The sequence below is a fragment of the Cherax quadricarinatus genome, chromosome 26 (assembly GCF_038502225.1).
Source record: "Cherax quadricarinatus isolate ZL_2023a chromosome 26, ASM3850222v1, whole genome shotgun sequence".
Classification (NCBI taxonomy): domain Eukaryota; kingdom Metazoa; phylum Arthropoda; class Malacostraca; order Decapoda; family Parastacidae; genus Cherax; species Cherax quadricarinatus.
In genome coordinates this window covers 18,608,325-18,624,598 of record NC_091317.1, presented here as the reverse complement: position 1 = coordinate 18,624,598, position 16,274 = coordinate 18,608,325, and the positions used below count along the sequence as shown (strand labels likewise).

The 16,274-nt window shown below is 44.2% G+C and overlaps 1 protein-coding gene across 6 annotated transcripts in view; it reads left to right on the top strand.

Annotated features, from left to right (window-relative positions):
* The window catches only part of LOC128691561 (small G protein signaling modulator 2), a 652,393-nt gene that overhangs the window by 247,386 nt on the left and 388,733 nt on the right, over positions 1–16,274 (top strand). The gene's annotated exons all lie outside the window — the stretch shown is intronic.

The following is a 16,274-nucleotide window of genomic DNA, read 5'->3' as shown; positions in this document are numbered from 1 at the left end:
CTGCTTAACTGCATATTAAAACCGTCTTGTGTATTGTAAGCTGAACCACTATTAGTGAGACACTAGTCAGCATTGTGTAGCTTCCTTGATCTGTATATTTTGCATAGCGAATACATACACTTGCCCTACAATATGGAAAAAAAATTGTAGACGACTTTATACAATACTTTGTGACATGATAATGGTCCAGAATGGACAGAAACGTTGTCTAAAATTTCCTCTAAAACTGTGGGTTAATAATTAGTGAATGTTCCAGCAACGATGTTGTCACTTTTATTAATCACTGGAAACAGTTCAGCTGTGAGAACACGAGAACAATAACTTTGTTACCTAAGTTAGTAAGAACAATAACTTTGTTACCTTAGTGAGGATAATACCTGTGTTACCTTAGTTACAGTGAGGATAATAACTATGATAGCTTAGTTACAGTGAGGATAACTATGATACCTTAGTTACAGTGAGGATAATACCTGTGTTATCTTAGTTACAGTGAGGATAATAACTATGATACCTTAGTTACAGTGAGGATAATAACTATGATAGCTTAGTTACAGTGAGGATAACTATGATACCTTAGTTACAGTGAGGATAATACCTGTGTTATCTTAGTTACAGTGAGGATAATAACTATGATACCTTAGTTACAGTGAGGATAATAACTATGATACCTTAGTTACAGTGAGGATAATAACTATGATAACTTAGTTACAGTGAGGATAATACCTGTGTTACCTTAGTTACAATGAGGATAATACCTGTTACTTAAGTTGTAGTGAGTTAATACCTGTTACTTTAGTTACAGTGAGGATAATACCTGTGTTACCTAAGTTACAGTGTGACTAGTAATTGTTACTTGAGTTATAGTGAGTATAATAACTAAGTTACCATAGTTACATAAAGAATAACTGTGTTACCCTACTGTAGTTACAGAAAAAATAACTATTACCTTAGTTGCAGAAAGAATAATAACATTATTGCAGTAGTTAGAATAAGGATAACATCTGTGTTACCTTAGTTACAATGAGCAAGAATAATAATTGTTACATTAGTTACACTGACTATGGATAATAACTGTACGTTAGTTAAAAGTGAGTATAAATAATAACTATATGCATCAGAGTGAGGTTCAGTCTTCAGTGGTTACGATTCACTGGAGTTATTTCTTGAGTAGCTTTAGGTAGATGTCGTTTTGATAAGGACCTGCCTCGTATGGGCCAGTAGGCCTTCTGCAGTGTTCCTACATTCTTATGTTCTTATGATTCACTTCTTTGGTTCTTAAGAACCATGTATTTTCCCCCGTCTTCTAATAACACGCTCATTTTTTCCACTATAATCTACCTTGTCCATAATTACTATCGCATTTGCTTTGCCTTTCTAAGTTCTTTCCTTAATTCATGGTATGACTTAACAAATCTTTGTGGACAATTGTGTTGCAGAGGTCTGAGCTTTGTTCATAGTAATAATAATTATCCAAGGTAATTATAGTGGAAAAATGAACATGTTATTAGAAGACAGGGAAACGTACGTGCCTCTTAAGTCATATTTTCTGAATGAGCGAAGCAATATTTTTTTTAGCAAGTGGCGCTCCTTTGTGGAAAAAATGCAAGGCTTTAATCGGACTTTCAAACCAGTTATGAATGTAGTGAGCTGAGATTACCGTATCAGTGCATAAAACATTATTTTTATCAGTCCTTTTCATTGAGGAAACTCGTACGTTAAATAACGCGAACAAAATTTTAAGAAATTTAGATGGTAAGCGACATTTAGTCTGTTGACTTTTAGTTACCGTATTTACGTATATTTACATATATTTTTATTGATTGGTGTTTGAAGTTTCTGTAATGTTTCGCGTTAATAACATTAGTATAGGACTACAGTAACGTCCAGTGGACGGTTAAGTCACTGAACATGAACAAAAGAATATTTCTCTTTGTTAGAACATATGCGGAGGTAGCAAATATTACAATTTTGGGGGGTTATGCAAGTTGTAATTTGTAATTTTTATTAAGTAAATTGATTTCTGAGCTGTAACTGGTGAATAGCTCTTCTGATTAACTTTAAACTTTAAACTCTGATATATCTAATTTAGATAAAGGTTTTTGTTGATTTTGGGCACTATAGGTAATTTTTTGCCATTCTTTTTAAAGAAATCAGGAAATATGAAATACTGCTTTTGATGTGATAATCTTTGCTGCCTCATCCAGGCAGCTTCAAACCTTCAACGACGAAAATTTGATAATATAATTTATGAGCTGTTTCAAACTTAGTGCTGGTGTATTTTCGGAAATTAATCTGTATGTGATAACTAGAAAATACGTCTTCTAATTGGCTTTAAATTTTGAAAGCTGGTTTTTCTTAGTGGAAGCTTCGAATTGGCACCTACATCCTCCAGAAGGACTGTCTAGGTGCCAGTTTGCCAATTTTTACTGAAGCAATTGAGATAGTTTACATGGGATAATTTGTGCATGCCTCTTCTGACTGACTTGAAACCTTCAGTGCTGACAAGTATCTGCACCCTGTACTACTCCTTTTGTTTAAATTAAGCTAGAGGGTGCTGGGTTTATGGGATATTAAGATACCTTTTTCGGATTGCGTAGTGACTGAAATACATGTAGTTGAATCACACATAAACTAGATCTGGATATATTGTATACACCCAGAGACCCTCTTCAGCAGATAAGTGTACATATTACTGACTGAGATGTATGTAGACTTGCATATGACCTGGCTGACGATGGGCAAGTGAGAATGAAGAATGGAAAAATCTGTCGAAATCACTTGGTGAGGAATGGACCGATTTGGCAGTAGAATTGTAGATGAATATGAAAAGTTGCTTAGAAGCGTCACTAAAGCTAATACCATGAGTACTTTTGAAAATAAACGAGTAGGAATAATTGGATATGAGAAGATCTTGTGTAGCATGTCAGTAGGACAGCTGCAGTGCTTTTCTATGTTCATTTTTTTTTGTAGTAGATGAATGTTCAAATCAGGTGCTAGAATGAGGATTTGCCTAAAGGACGCTGGAAACGAGACTCAATCACGATACAGGGATTTTTTTTTTTTTTTTGCATCCGAGCCTTACCCGAGGTTTGCCCAGCCCCTGGAAGATGACTACAAACATACCAGGACACTCAGCCTTGTCCTATGGCCTACCCAGCCACTGGGAAGGTGAGTACAAACATACCAGGGGCACATCCTGGAGTCAGTGTTAGTGTGGCCAGGGAAGAATAATAGGTAAACACTCCCTCAGACACAGGTTTCATCAGTCTCTTATTACTACAAGAAGTTCATTAGTCTCCTCCGTCTCTCTGCCTCCCAGCGACTTTCATTAACGTTTACTGCCACTTTCTCCTCCCTCTTGGAGCGGAGAGAGCGTGACCTAGTAGCGACTAGCGAAGACGGGGCCAGGAACTGTGAATCGACCCCTGCAATCACATATAGGTGAGTACACACGCACACACACACACACACACACACACACACACACACACACACACACACACACACACACAGTAGCGATCAGTGAAGAGGCGGGGCCAGGAGCTGAGCCTCGACCCCTGCAACCACAATTAGGTGAGTACACACACACACACACACACACACACAATAGAGTTACAAGTGGAGAGGGAAGCAGGAAGGGCAGGACGAATGAAGCCAAACTACAAGAGAGGGGACTACACAGGCATGAAGAAGTTCGTGCACGAGGTTCAGTGGGACAGAACTGGCAGGGAGGTCAGTAAATGAGATGATGGAATATGTGACAACAATATGCAAGGAAGCTGAGGAGAGGTTTGTACCGAAGGGTAACAAAAATAACGAGAAGGCCAGGATGAGCCCTTGGTTCACCCAAAGGTGTAGAGAAGCCAAAACCAAGTGTGATAGAAAATGGAAGAAGTTTAAAAGGCAAAGGTCACAGAGCCAGAAATGCATATGCACAAGTAAGAAGGGAGGCCCAACGACAATACGAAAATGACATAGCAGCGAATGAGAATCTGACCCGAAGCTGTTGTACAGCCACATCAGGAGGAAAAGAACAGTCAAAGACTAGGTAATCAGGCTGAGAAAGGAAGGAGGGGAGCTCACAAGAAACGACCGGGAAGTATGTGAGGGGCTCAACATGAGATTTAAAGAAATATTCACAGAGGAGACAGAGAGAACTCCAGAAAGACGGAGAGGTAGTGTACACTATCAAGTATTGGACATAATACATACAAACGAGGAGGAAGTGAAGAGGCTGCTGAGCAAGCTAGATACCGCAGAGGCGATGGGGCCAGATAACATCTCTTCATGGGTCCTATGAGAGTGACAGTATGTAAAGTACAAGGGCACAAGTGCAGCTAATGTGACATTTTATTGTGGCAACCTTTCGCTCTCCATGAGCTTTATCAAGCCATTACAACTTTATCGAGTCGTAGCGGCTTGATAAGGCTCTTGGAGAGCGAAGCGTTGCCACAATGTATAGTATGTATAGTATGCAAAGTCATGGAGAAGATTATCAGGAGAAGAGTGGTGGAGCACCTAGAAAGGAATGAGCTTAACGACAACCAGCACGGTTTCAGGGACGTGAAATCCTGTGTCACAAACCTACTGGAGTTCTGTGACAGGGTGACAGCAGTAAGACAGGAGAGAGAGAGGGGTGAGTAGATTGCGTTATCTTGGACTGTAAGAAGGCTTTTGACACAGTTTCACACAAGAGATTGGTGCAAAAGCTGGAGAACCAGGCGGATATAACAGGGAAGGCACTGCAATGAATCAGGGAATACCTGTCGGGAAGACATCAGCGAGTCAAGGTACGTGACGAGGTGTCAGAGTGTTAGAGTGGGCTCCTGTGACGAGCGGGGTTCCACAGGGGTCAGTCTTAGGACCGGTGCTGTTTCTGATGTGAATTTATTGAGAAGAATTCAGTCGGATGAGGACCAGGCAGAACTACAACGGGATCTGAACAGGCTGCAGGGCTGAGCCAGAAACTGGCTTCTGGAGTTCAACCCCACCAAGTGCAAAGCATGAAGATCGGGGAAGGGCAAAGAAGACCGCAGACGGAGTACAGTCTAGCGGGCCAGAGACTACAAACTCACTCAAGGAAAAGGATCTTGGGATGAGTATAACATCAGGCACATCTGAGGCGATCATCAGCCTAATAAGTGCTGCAGCATGTGGGCGCCTAGCAAACCTAAGAATAGCATTCCGACTTCTCAATAAGGAATCGTTCAGGACCCTGTACACCCTGTACATCAGGCCTATATTGGAGTATGCACCACCAATTTGGAACCCACACTTAGCCAATCACGCAAGGAAATTAGAGAAAATGCTAAGGTTTGCAACAAGACTAGTACCGGAGCTAAGGGGTATGTCCTACGAGCAGAGGTTAAGGGAAATCGACCTGACGAGACTGGAGGACAGGAGAGATAGGGGGGATATGATAACGACATATAAAATACTGAGAGGAATCGACAAGGTGGACAGAGACAGGATATTCCAGAGATGGGACACAGCAACAAGGGGTCACAATTGGAAGTTGAAGATTCAGATGAATCACAGGGATGTTAGAAAATATTTCTTCAGTCACAGAATTGTCAGGAAATGGAATAATCTAGAAAGTGAAGTAGTAGAGGTATAATAAAGCTCATGGAACAGGGATAGTGACCTAGTAGCGATCAATGAAGAGGCGGGGCCAGGAGCTGTGAGTCGACCCCTGAAACCACAACTAGGTGGGTACACCTAGCTGTGGTTTCTCCTGCATCAGCAGGAGAAGGAAGGTGTGCTGTGTTTACCTTACTCCATCACTTCTCTGGACTGCAAGTCACGCCGGCCTTTGTTAATGCCCCAGGAGAAGAGAAAAGATGCTCTCTCTCACACACTCGCCTCTTCTCTCTTGACACTCAGGTAGTGCAGCTTGCTGCCTGCCTCTTCTACCCTTCACGCGGCTCCCACACACCTAGCCTCTATGCTTTGAAACCAGACGTGAGGCTCTAGGCCCAGACACGAGGTTGTGAGATTAGACACGAGTCACTGGGCCCTGACACGAGGCTCATATACCTGACTTGCTGCTCTGGTACCTAAAAGAGTTCTGGTACGAGATTCTGGTGCCTACCACGAGGTTCTGGGACATAACACGAAGTTCTGTGAGGTAACACGAAGGTTCAGGGACGTAACAAGAGATTTTGAGGCCTAACACGAGGTTGTGGGACGTAGCAGGAAGTTCTGAGTCCTAAGAAAAAATTCAGGGTCCCAACACGAGATTCTGAGACGTAACATGAGACTAGGATCTGACACAAGGCTCTTGGACCTGACACGAGATTTACTAAAACCGTAATGCGCCAAAATAATAACATTAGCATCCTCAATGAAGATAGGTTGAGTTAAGCCTAACATCACGAGAGGGACGAAGATCCAGAAGAGATATGAATATGACACAAGATATTTAAGGGTATCATATGAACTAGTGAATAGAAGAAACTCTTTCGCTGGAAGGAGATTGAAGGAATTGAACGCACTCGCCGTCTTAATATTGCTATGGGTCAAGAATTCATGACTGATTTATTAGATGAAACATAACTGTTTCGAGGTTTCCTAACTAAAAGCTTGGACATGTCCAGTGTTCCGTATATGGCTTGAGTGTTTTGAATTTGAATGATGTTCTACTGTTGTTGGCGACATTGCAGACCTGGAGAGTGTACAAAGAACTTTCACGGCACACATAAGTACGATAAGGCACCTAAACTACTGGGAACGGTTGAAGGTCCTTCATCTGTATTCCCTCGAACGCAGGTGAGAGAGATACATGATAATATACACTTGGAAGGTCCTGGAGGGATTGGCACCAAACCTGAACACGAAAATCACTCCCTATGAAAGCAAAAGACTCAGCAGGAGATGCAACATTCCCCCGATGAAAAGCAGGGGCGCCACGAGTACACTGAGAGACAACACAATAAGTGTGTGGGGCCCAAGACTGTTCAATTGCCTCCCAGCATACATAAGGGGGATTACCAATAGACCCCTGGCTGTCTTCAAGAAGGTACTGGACAGGCAGCTAAGGTTAGTACCTGACCAACCGGGCTGTGGTTCGTAGGTCAGCTTGCGTGCGGCCAGTAATACCAGCCTGGTTAATCAGACCCTGATCCACAATGAGGCCTGGTCTCAGACCGGGCCGCGGGGGCGTTGACCCCCGAAACCCCCTACAGATAAACTCCAGGTACGGGTGATGAATAAATGTACCCGAGGTTAGTAATGGTTGTGTGGGTGAGCAGTGTGTGTTGGTTGACTGGTCACAGTATGTTGTGTCATCTGTTTTGTTGCTGGGCAATGTATATTGGTTGACTGGTCACAGTATGTTGTGTTATCTGTTGTGTTGCTGGGCAATGTGTGTTGGTTGACTGGTTACAGTATGTTGTGTCATCTGTTGTGTTGCTGGGCAATGTGTGTTGGTTGACTGGTCACAGTATGTTGTGTCATCTGTTGTGTTGCTGGGCAATGTGTGTTGGTTGACTGGTCACAGTATGTTGTGTCATCTGTTGTGTTGGTGGGCAATGTGTGTTGGTTGACTGGTCACTGTATGTTGTGTCATCTATTGTGTTGATGGGCAGTGTGTGTTGGTTGACTGGTCACAGTATGTTGTGTCATCTGTTGTGTTGCTGGGCAGTGTGTGTTGGTTGACTGGTCACAGTATGTTGTGTTATCTGTTGTGTTGCTGGGCAGTCTGTGTTGGATGACTGGTCACAGTATGTTGTGTCATTGTGTTCCTGGGCAGTGTGTGTTGGTTGACTGGCCACAGTATGTTGTGTCATCTGTTGTGTTGCTGGGCAGTGTTGGTTGACTGGTCACTGTATGTTGTGTCATCTATTGTGTTGCTGGGCAGTGTGTGTTGGTTGACTGGTCACTGTATGTTGTGTCATCTGTTGTGTTGCTGGACAGTGTATGTTGGTTGACTGGTCACTGTATGTTGTGTCATCTGTTGTGTTGCTGGGCAGTGTTGGTTGACTGGTCACTGTATGTTGTGTTATCTGTTGTGTTGCTGGGCAGTGTTGATTGGTCACAATATGTTGTGTTGCTGGACAGTGTATGTTGGTTGATTGGTCACAGTATGTTGTGTCGCTGGGCAGTGTGTGTTGGTTGACTGGTCACAGTATATTGTGTCATCTGTTGTCTTGCTGGGCAGTGTGTGTTGGTTGACTGGTCACACTATGCTGTGTCATCTGTTTTGTTGCTGGGCAGAGCGTGTTGGTTGACTGGTCACAGTATGTTGTGTCATTTGTGTTGCTGGGCAGTGTTGATTCACTGGTCACAGTATGTTGTGTCATCTGTTGTGTTGCTGGGCAGTGTGTGTTGGTTGGCTGGTCACAGTATATTGTGTCATCTGTTGTCTTGCTGGGCAGTGTGTTGGTTGACTGGTCACACTATGCTGTGTCATCTGTTGTGTTGCTGGGCAGAGCGTGTTGGTTGACTGGTCACAGTATGTTGTGTCATTTGTGTTGCTGGGCAGTGTTGATTCACTGGTCACAGTATGTTGTGTCATCTGTTGTGTTGCTGGGCAGTGTGTGTTGGTTCACTGGTCACAGTATGTTGTGTCATCTGTTGTGTTGCTGGGCAGTGTGTGTTGGTTCACTGGTCACAGTATGTTGTGTCATCTGTTGTGTTGCTGGGCAGTGTGTGTTGGGTGACTGGTCACAGTATGTTGTGTCATCTGTTGTGTTGCTGGGAAGTGTGTGTTGATTGACTGGTCACAGTATGTTGTGTCATCTGTTGTGTTGCTGGGCAGTGTGTGTTGGTTCACTGGTCACAGTATGTTGTGTCATCTGTTGTGTTGCTGGGCAGTGTGTGTTGGGTGACTGGTCATGATATGTTGTGTCATCTGTTGTGTGACTGGCTATAGTCTGTTCGGTCATTTGTGTGACTGGGTATAATCCGTTGAGTCATCTGATGAGGATGTTTTGGATGATTCACCTGTTTGTTTTCATTGATGCTGACACATCCAGTTGATAAAACACTGAGAATAAGCAGAGTGTCTGCACCTCTGACAGCCTCTCTTACCTCTCTTTGGACACTTTGTTGACGTTGAGATAACATTGGAATGAGGCGCTTCTTTGTTCGCACCATTTCAAAAGGAATTTTCCTGAGGGACTGTTGTCACGAGATTGTGACTGAGTTCTTTGTAAAGAGATGTTCGTTTCTGACTGTTTTATATTCTTCTGATTTGGTCGATGGTGGTCTGGAATATCCTTCAAACATTACTTTGTGCTCGTTCGCAGTAAGTCTGCATATATTTTGTTAGTAGAACATTCGGGTCACATCCTTAAGAACCTGTTTCAAAGTGTGTAGGAATCTCTTTACAGCTGCCACTTTTAATCACTTTGCAGTAAATATATATACATAGGAGTTCGTCGACTGATGTGAGCTGCATCCGGAAAAGAGACCCCGAAGGATCCCAACCGAAATAAGCCGCACTCCTTTGCTTTCATTTGTTATCCTGAGTTTATTACTTTTTTGGGATAATGATCATGGAAAGTTTTCTTCACTTGGTGCACAAGTCGGTGTAATCCACACAGCAACAGAAGCGATAACCTCCTTTTAAGACTTATGAGATATACTCGTACTGCAATAAATCTGCTTCCTGAGGAAGAAAGGAGAACAGGAAAGAGGCTACAGCAATCTTTGCAGCGGGCGTAGGTACAGCTTCATGCTTCCAACTTTATTTCTAATAGGATGTAGAATCCAAGACTAGCGGTAAACGGGTGGGCATGCTATGTTTACCACAACCTCTTTTATGATAGATTCTTAGCGACGAATTTTAGTTTACCTTCTTTTTTTGGGCTGCAGTTTTACGATTGCAGTGTCAATTTATCTTTTCTCTCTAACCGACGATACCCTGTTATGAGGTTTGGGGATCGAGCGTAGTGGTGTTGTTGAAGTAATAAACGACTTCTCTGCACTGGGTTTATTGGCAGTTATGTCTGCTTGAGTATCCTTACCGTTTGGCTCATACATCCTGACTGAGCTATACCCTGCCGCGAGCCGGGGTTTTTCAACTGGAGGTCAGCGTCAGTGACCCTAACATTCCTAATTCGTGACACTGTGACAGCTAAACTACTAACAACCAACATTCATTGCATCAATATAGTTCACTGACTTGTAGCGACAGTTACTGAAGACAAAGAGAAGAGTAGATTTATTATTTGGGTTTAAATGCTGAATGAATATTAAGTTAAGTAATTTAATGACTTGCTCAACGTAACTGTTGATCTCCAGCTTTCCCGTTGGCCCAAATTTCTTACGTAATTCAGATTTCAAGTTGAATATATGGAACGGTTTCCAGATCGTTGCACGAAGGAACAGTCAGTGAAAGTGCCTGACTCTGCCTGGTCAGTATATTTTCTGTAATGCCACTCAAAAATTTGTTGCTTTTGCAGTTTATAGAATCCCCATAAACCGTGAAAGGCTTCTGTTCTCTTCAGATGCATTATTTTTCATTTACTGAATGTATACAAGAAAATATTTAATGTAAGTTATGACCTGTTGTATGGGGAAAATAAAAACATTTCCTTCATGGCATATAACTTCAGGTATTAATCGTCTCCCCTTTCTGCTCCAACAAACTCGCTCATGTCATTCACCTGCTGGAAGTACTGCATCTTACACTGTTACTCTCAGGTTGCTTCTGCAAGCTTGCTCACGTCTCTTAACAAGAACAGATTTAAAGCTTCACATAAAGTATAAATATTCAACTGCTTCATTTCTTTTAGTTAGTTTATTATCTTTATTATCTCTGAGCACTGTTCCCATTTCTGCCTCGGTCATCAGTCATACAACTGACACACTGTTTGCCGAGTGTCTCCACCAGAAGCATACCTGGAGTTTACCTGGAGAGAGTTCCGGGGGTCAACGCCCCCGCGGCCCGGTCTGTGACCAGGCCTCCTGGTGGATCAGAGCCTGATCAACCAGGCTGTTGCTGCTGGCTGCACGCAAACCAACGTACGAGCCACAGCCCGGTTGGTCAGGAACCGACTTTAGGTGCTTGTCCAGTGCCAGCTTGAAGACTGCCAGGGGTCTGTTGGTAATCCCCCTTATGTATGCTGGGAGGCAGTTGAACAGTCTCGGGCCCCTGACACTTATTGTATGGTCTCTTAACGTGCTAGTGACACCCCTGCTTTTCATTGGGGGATGTTGCATCGTCTGCCAAGTCTTTTGCTTTCGTAGTGAGTGATTTTCGTGTGCAAGTTCGGTACTAGTCCCTCTAGGATTTTCCAGGTGTATATAATCATGTATCTCTCCCGCCTGCGTTCCAGGGAATACAGGTTTAGGAACCTCAAGCGCTCCCAGTAATTGAGGTGTTTTATCTCCGTTATGCGCGCCGTGAAGGTTCTCTGTACATTTTCTAGGTCAGCAATTTCACCTGCCTTGAAAGGTGCTGTTAGTGTGCAGCAATATTCCAGCCTAGATAGAACAAGTGACCTGAAGAGTGTCATCATGGGCTTGGCCTCCCTAGTTTTGAAGGTTCTCATTATCCATCCTGTCATTTTTCTAGCAGATGCGATTGATACAATGTTATGGTCCTTGAAGGTGAGATCCTCCGACATGATCACTCCCAGGTCTTTGACTTTGGTGTTTCGCTCTATTTTGTGGCCAGAATTTGTTTTGTACTCTGATGAAGATTTAATTTCCTCATGTTTATCATATCTGAGTAATTGAAATTTCTCATCGTTGAACTTCATATTGTTTTCTGCAGCCCACTGAAAGATTTGGTTGATGTCCGCCTGGAGCCTTGCAGTGTCTGCAATGGAAGACACTGTCATGCAGATTCGGGTGTCATCTGCAAAGGAAGACACGGTGCTGTGGCTGACATCCTTGTCTATGTCGGATATGAGGATGAGGAACAAGATGGGAGCGAGTACTGTGCCTTGTGGAACAGAGCTTTTCACCGTAGCTGCCTCGGACTTTACTCTGTTGACGACTACTCTCTGTGTTCTGTTAGTAAGGAAATTATAGATCCATCGACCGACTTTTCCTGTTATTCCTTTAGCACGCATTTTGTGCGCTATTACGCCATGGTCACACTTGTCGAAGGCTTTTGCAAAGTCTGTATATATTACATCTGCATTCTTTTTGTCTTCTAGTGCATTTAGGCCCTTGTCGTAGTGATCCAATAGTTGAGACAGACAGGAGCGACCTGTTCTAAACCCATGTTGCCCTGGGTTGTGTAACTGATGGGTTTCTAGATGGGTGGTGATCTTGCTTCTTAGGACCCTTTCAAAGATTTTTATGATATGGGATGTTAGTGCTATTGGTCTGTAGTTCTTTGCTGTTGCTTTACTGCCCCCTTTGTGGAGTGGGGCTATGTCTGTTGTTTTTAGTAACTGTGGGACGACCCCCGTGTCCATGCTCCCTCTCCATAGGATGGAAAAGGCTCGTGATAGGGGCTTCTTGCAGTTCTTGATGAACACGGAGTTCCATGAGTCTGGCCCTGGGGCAGAGTGCATGGGCATGTCATTTATCGCCTGTTCGAAGTCATTTGGCGTCAGGATAACATCGGATAGGCTTGTGTTAATCAAATTTTGTGGCTCTCTCATAAAAAAATAATTTTGATCTTCGACTCTCAGTCTGGTTAGCGGCTTGCTAAAAACTGAGTCATATTGGGACTTGAGTAGCTCACTCATTTCCTTGCTGTCATCTGTGTAGGACCCATCTTGTTTAAATAGGGGCCCAATACTGGACGTTGTTCTCGACTTTGATTTGGCATAGGAGAAGGAATACTTTGGGTTTCTTTCGATTTCATTTATGGCTTTTAGTTCTTCTCGCGATTCCTGACTCCTATAAGATTCCTTTAGCTTAAGTTCGATGCTTGCTATTTCTCTGACCAGTGTCTCCCTACGCATTTCAGATATATTGACCTCTTTTAGCTGCTCTGTTATTCTTTTCCGTCGCCTGTAAAGGGAGCGCCTGTCTCTTTCTATTTTACATCTACTCCTCCTTTTTCTTAGAGCAATAAGCCTTGTGCATACATCGAGTGCCACCAAGTTAATCTGTTCTAGGCATAAGTTGGGGTCTGTGTTGCTTAGTATATCTTCCCAGCTTATATCGGTTAGGACTTGGTTTACTTGGTCCCACTTTATGTTTTTGTTATTGAAGTTGAATTTGGTGAATGCTCCCTCGTGACTAGTCTCATTATGTCGGTCTGGGGCTCCACGCATACATGTCTGAACCTCAGTTATGTTGTGATCTGAGTATATTGTTTTTGATATGGTGACATTTCTTATCAGATCATCATTGTTAGTGAAGATGAGGTCTAGTGTATTCTCGAGTCTAGTAGGCTCTATTATTTGCTGGTTTAAATTGAATTTTGTGCAGAGATTTAAAAGCTCGTGTGAGTGTGAGTTTTCATCAGAGCTGCCTCCTGGTGTTATTACTGCAACAATATTATTTGCTATATTCCTCCATTTTAGGTGCCTTAAGTTGAAATCCCCCAGGAGCAAGATGTTGGGTGCAGGAGCTGGAAGATTTTTCAGACAGTGGTCAATTTTTAACAGCTGTTCCTGGAATTGCTGGGATGTTGCATCCGGAGGCTTGTAGACTACCACAATGACTAGGTTTTGGTTCTCGACCTTTACTGCTAAAACTTCCACTACATCATTTGAGGCATTAAGCAGTTCTGTGCAAACAAGTGACTCTGCAATGTACAGGCCAAACCCCCCCCCCCCTTTTGCCTGTTCACTCTGTCACATCTGTATAGGTTGTAACCTGGGATCCATATTTCGTTGTCCAAGTGATCCTTTATGTGGGTCTCAGTGAAAGCCGCGAACATTGCCTTTGCCTCTGCAAGCAGTCCACGGATGAAAGGTATTTTGTTGTTTGTTGCTGGCTTTAGACCCTGTATATTTGCAAAGAAGAATGTCATCGGACTGATGGTATTGTTGGTACTGGGGGGGGGGGATTTTTTTTTCGGCATTAGTATGTGTATCTGTTGGTTTGGAGTGGAGGCCATCGACTGTGGTTCCACTCCAGGAATGACTGGATTTGGTGTACGATTTCTGCCATTTCCTGCCAGTTTTTTTTCATAAACACATTGTTTGCTTAGTGCCTGCACCAGCCAATACAACTAACACATTGTCTGCTGGATGTCTTCACCAGCCAACACAACCAATACGTTGTTTGTTTGGTGTCTGCACCAAACAACACAACTAATACATTGCTGGGTGTCTGCATCAGCCAACACAACACATTTTTTGATGTCTACACAAGCCAACATTATTCACATACTGTTTGCTGGGTGTGTGTACCCAGAAAACAGTGTGTTAGTTGTGTTTGCTGTCTGCACCAGCTAACACAACTGACACATTGTTTGCTGTGTCTGCACCAAATACCCGAAATGATCTACATACTGATGGCTTTCTGCACACACACCTAAATGTCGGCCATCTCTGTGCAAACATTGCACCATTCTGGAATAAGGAATCTTTAATCTTCAATTATTAGTTAACATAAGTTTCATATTGTTTTCCAGTGTTTGCACCAGTCAACACTACTTACAGATGGGGTCACATCTCTGCTTGGGGGGTCACATCTCTGCCTGGGAGTCACATCTCTGCTTGGGAGTCACATCTCTGCCTGGGAGTCACATCTCTGCCTGGGGGGTCACATCTCTGCTTGGGAGTCACATCTCTGCTTGGGGGGTCACATCTCTGCTTGGGGGTCACATCTCTGCTTGGGGTCACATCTCTGCTTGGCAGTCACATCTCTGCTTGGGAGTCACATCTCTGCCTGGGAGTCACATCTCTGCCTAGGAGTCACATCTCTGCTTGGGGGTCACATCTCTGCTTGGGAGTCACATCTCTGCTTGGGAGTCACATCTCTGCCTGGGAGTCACATCTCTGCCTAGGAGTCACATCTCTGCTTGGGGGTCACATCTCTGCTTGGGAGTCACATTTCTGCTTGGGGGTCACATCTCTACTTGGGGGTCACATCTCTGCTTGGGGGTCACATCTCTGCTTGGGGTCACATCTGTGCTTGGGAGTCACATCTCTGCTTGGGGGTCACATCTCTGCTTGGGGGTCACATCTCTGCCTGGGAGTCACATCTCTGCTTGGGGGTCACATCTCTGCTTGGGAGTCACATCTCTGCTTAGGGTCACATCTCTGCCTAGGAGTCACATCTCTACTTGGGGGTCTCATCTCTGCTTGTGGGTCACATCTCTGCTTGGGGTCACATCTCTGCATGGGGGTCACATCTCTGCTTGGGAGCCACATCTCTGCTTGTGGGTCACATCTCTGCTTGGGAGTCACATCTCTGCTTGGGGTCACGTCTCTGCTTGGGAGTCACATCTCTGCCTAGGAGTCACATCTCTGCTTAGGAGTCACATCTCTGCCTGGGAGTCACATATCTGCTTGCGAGTCACATCTCTGCCTGGGAGTTACATCTCTGCCTAGGAGTCACATCTCTGCTTGGGGGTCACATCTCTGCTTGGGAGTCACATCTCTGCCTGGGAGTCACATCTCTGCCTAGGAGTCACATCTCTGCTTGGGGGTCACATCTCTGCTTGGGAGTCATCTCTGCTTGGGAGTCACATCTCTGCCTGGGAGTCACATCTCTGCCTAGGAGTCACATCTCTGCTTGGGGGTCACATCTCTGCTTGGTAGTCACATTTCTGCTTGGTCACATCTCTGCTTGGGAGTCACATCTCTGCTTGGGGTCACATCTCTGCTTGGGAGTCACATCTCTGCTTGGGAGTCACATCTCTGCTTGGGAGTCACATCTCTGCCTGGGAGTCACATCTCTGCCTAGGAGTCACATCTCTACTTGGGGGTCACATCTCTGCTTGGGGGTCACATCTCTGTTGGGAGTCACATCTCTGCTTGGGGGTCACATCTCTGCTTGGGGTCACATCTCTGCTTGGGAGTCACATCTCTGCTTGGGGGTCACATCTCTGCCTGGGAGTCACATCTATGCCTAGGAGTCACATCTCTGCTTGGGGGTCACATCTCTGCTTGGGAGTCACATCTCTGCTTGGGGTCACATCTCTGCCTAGGAGTCACATCTCTACTTGGGGGTCACATCTCTGCTTGTGGGTCACATCTCTGCTTGGGGTCACATCTCTGCATGGGGTCACATCTCTGCTTGGGAGCCACATCTCTGCTTGTGGGTCACATCTCTGCTTGGGAGTCACATCTCTGCTTGGGGTCACGTCTCTGCTTGGGAGTCACATCTCTGCCTAGGAGTCACATCTCTGCTTAGGAGTCACATCTCTGCCTGGGAGTCACATATCTGCTTGGGAGTCACATCTCTGC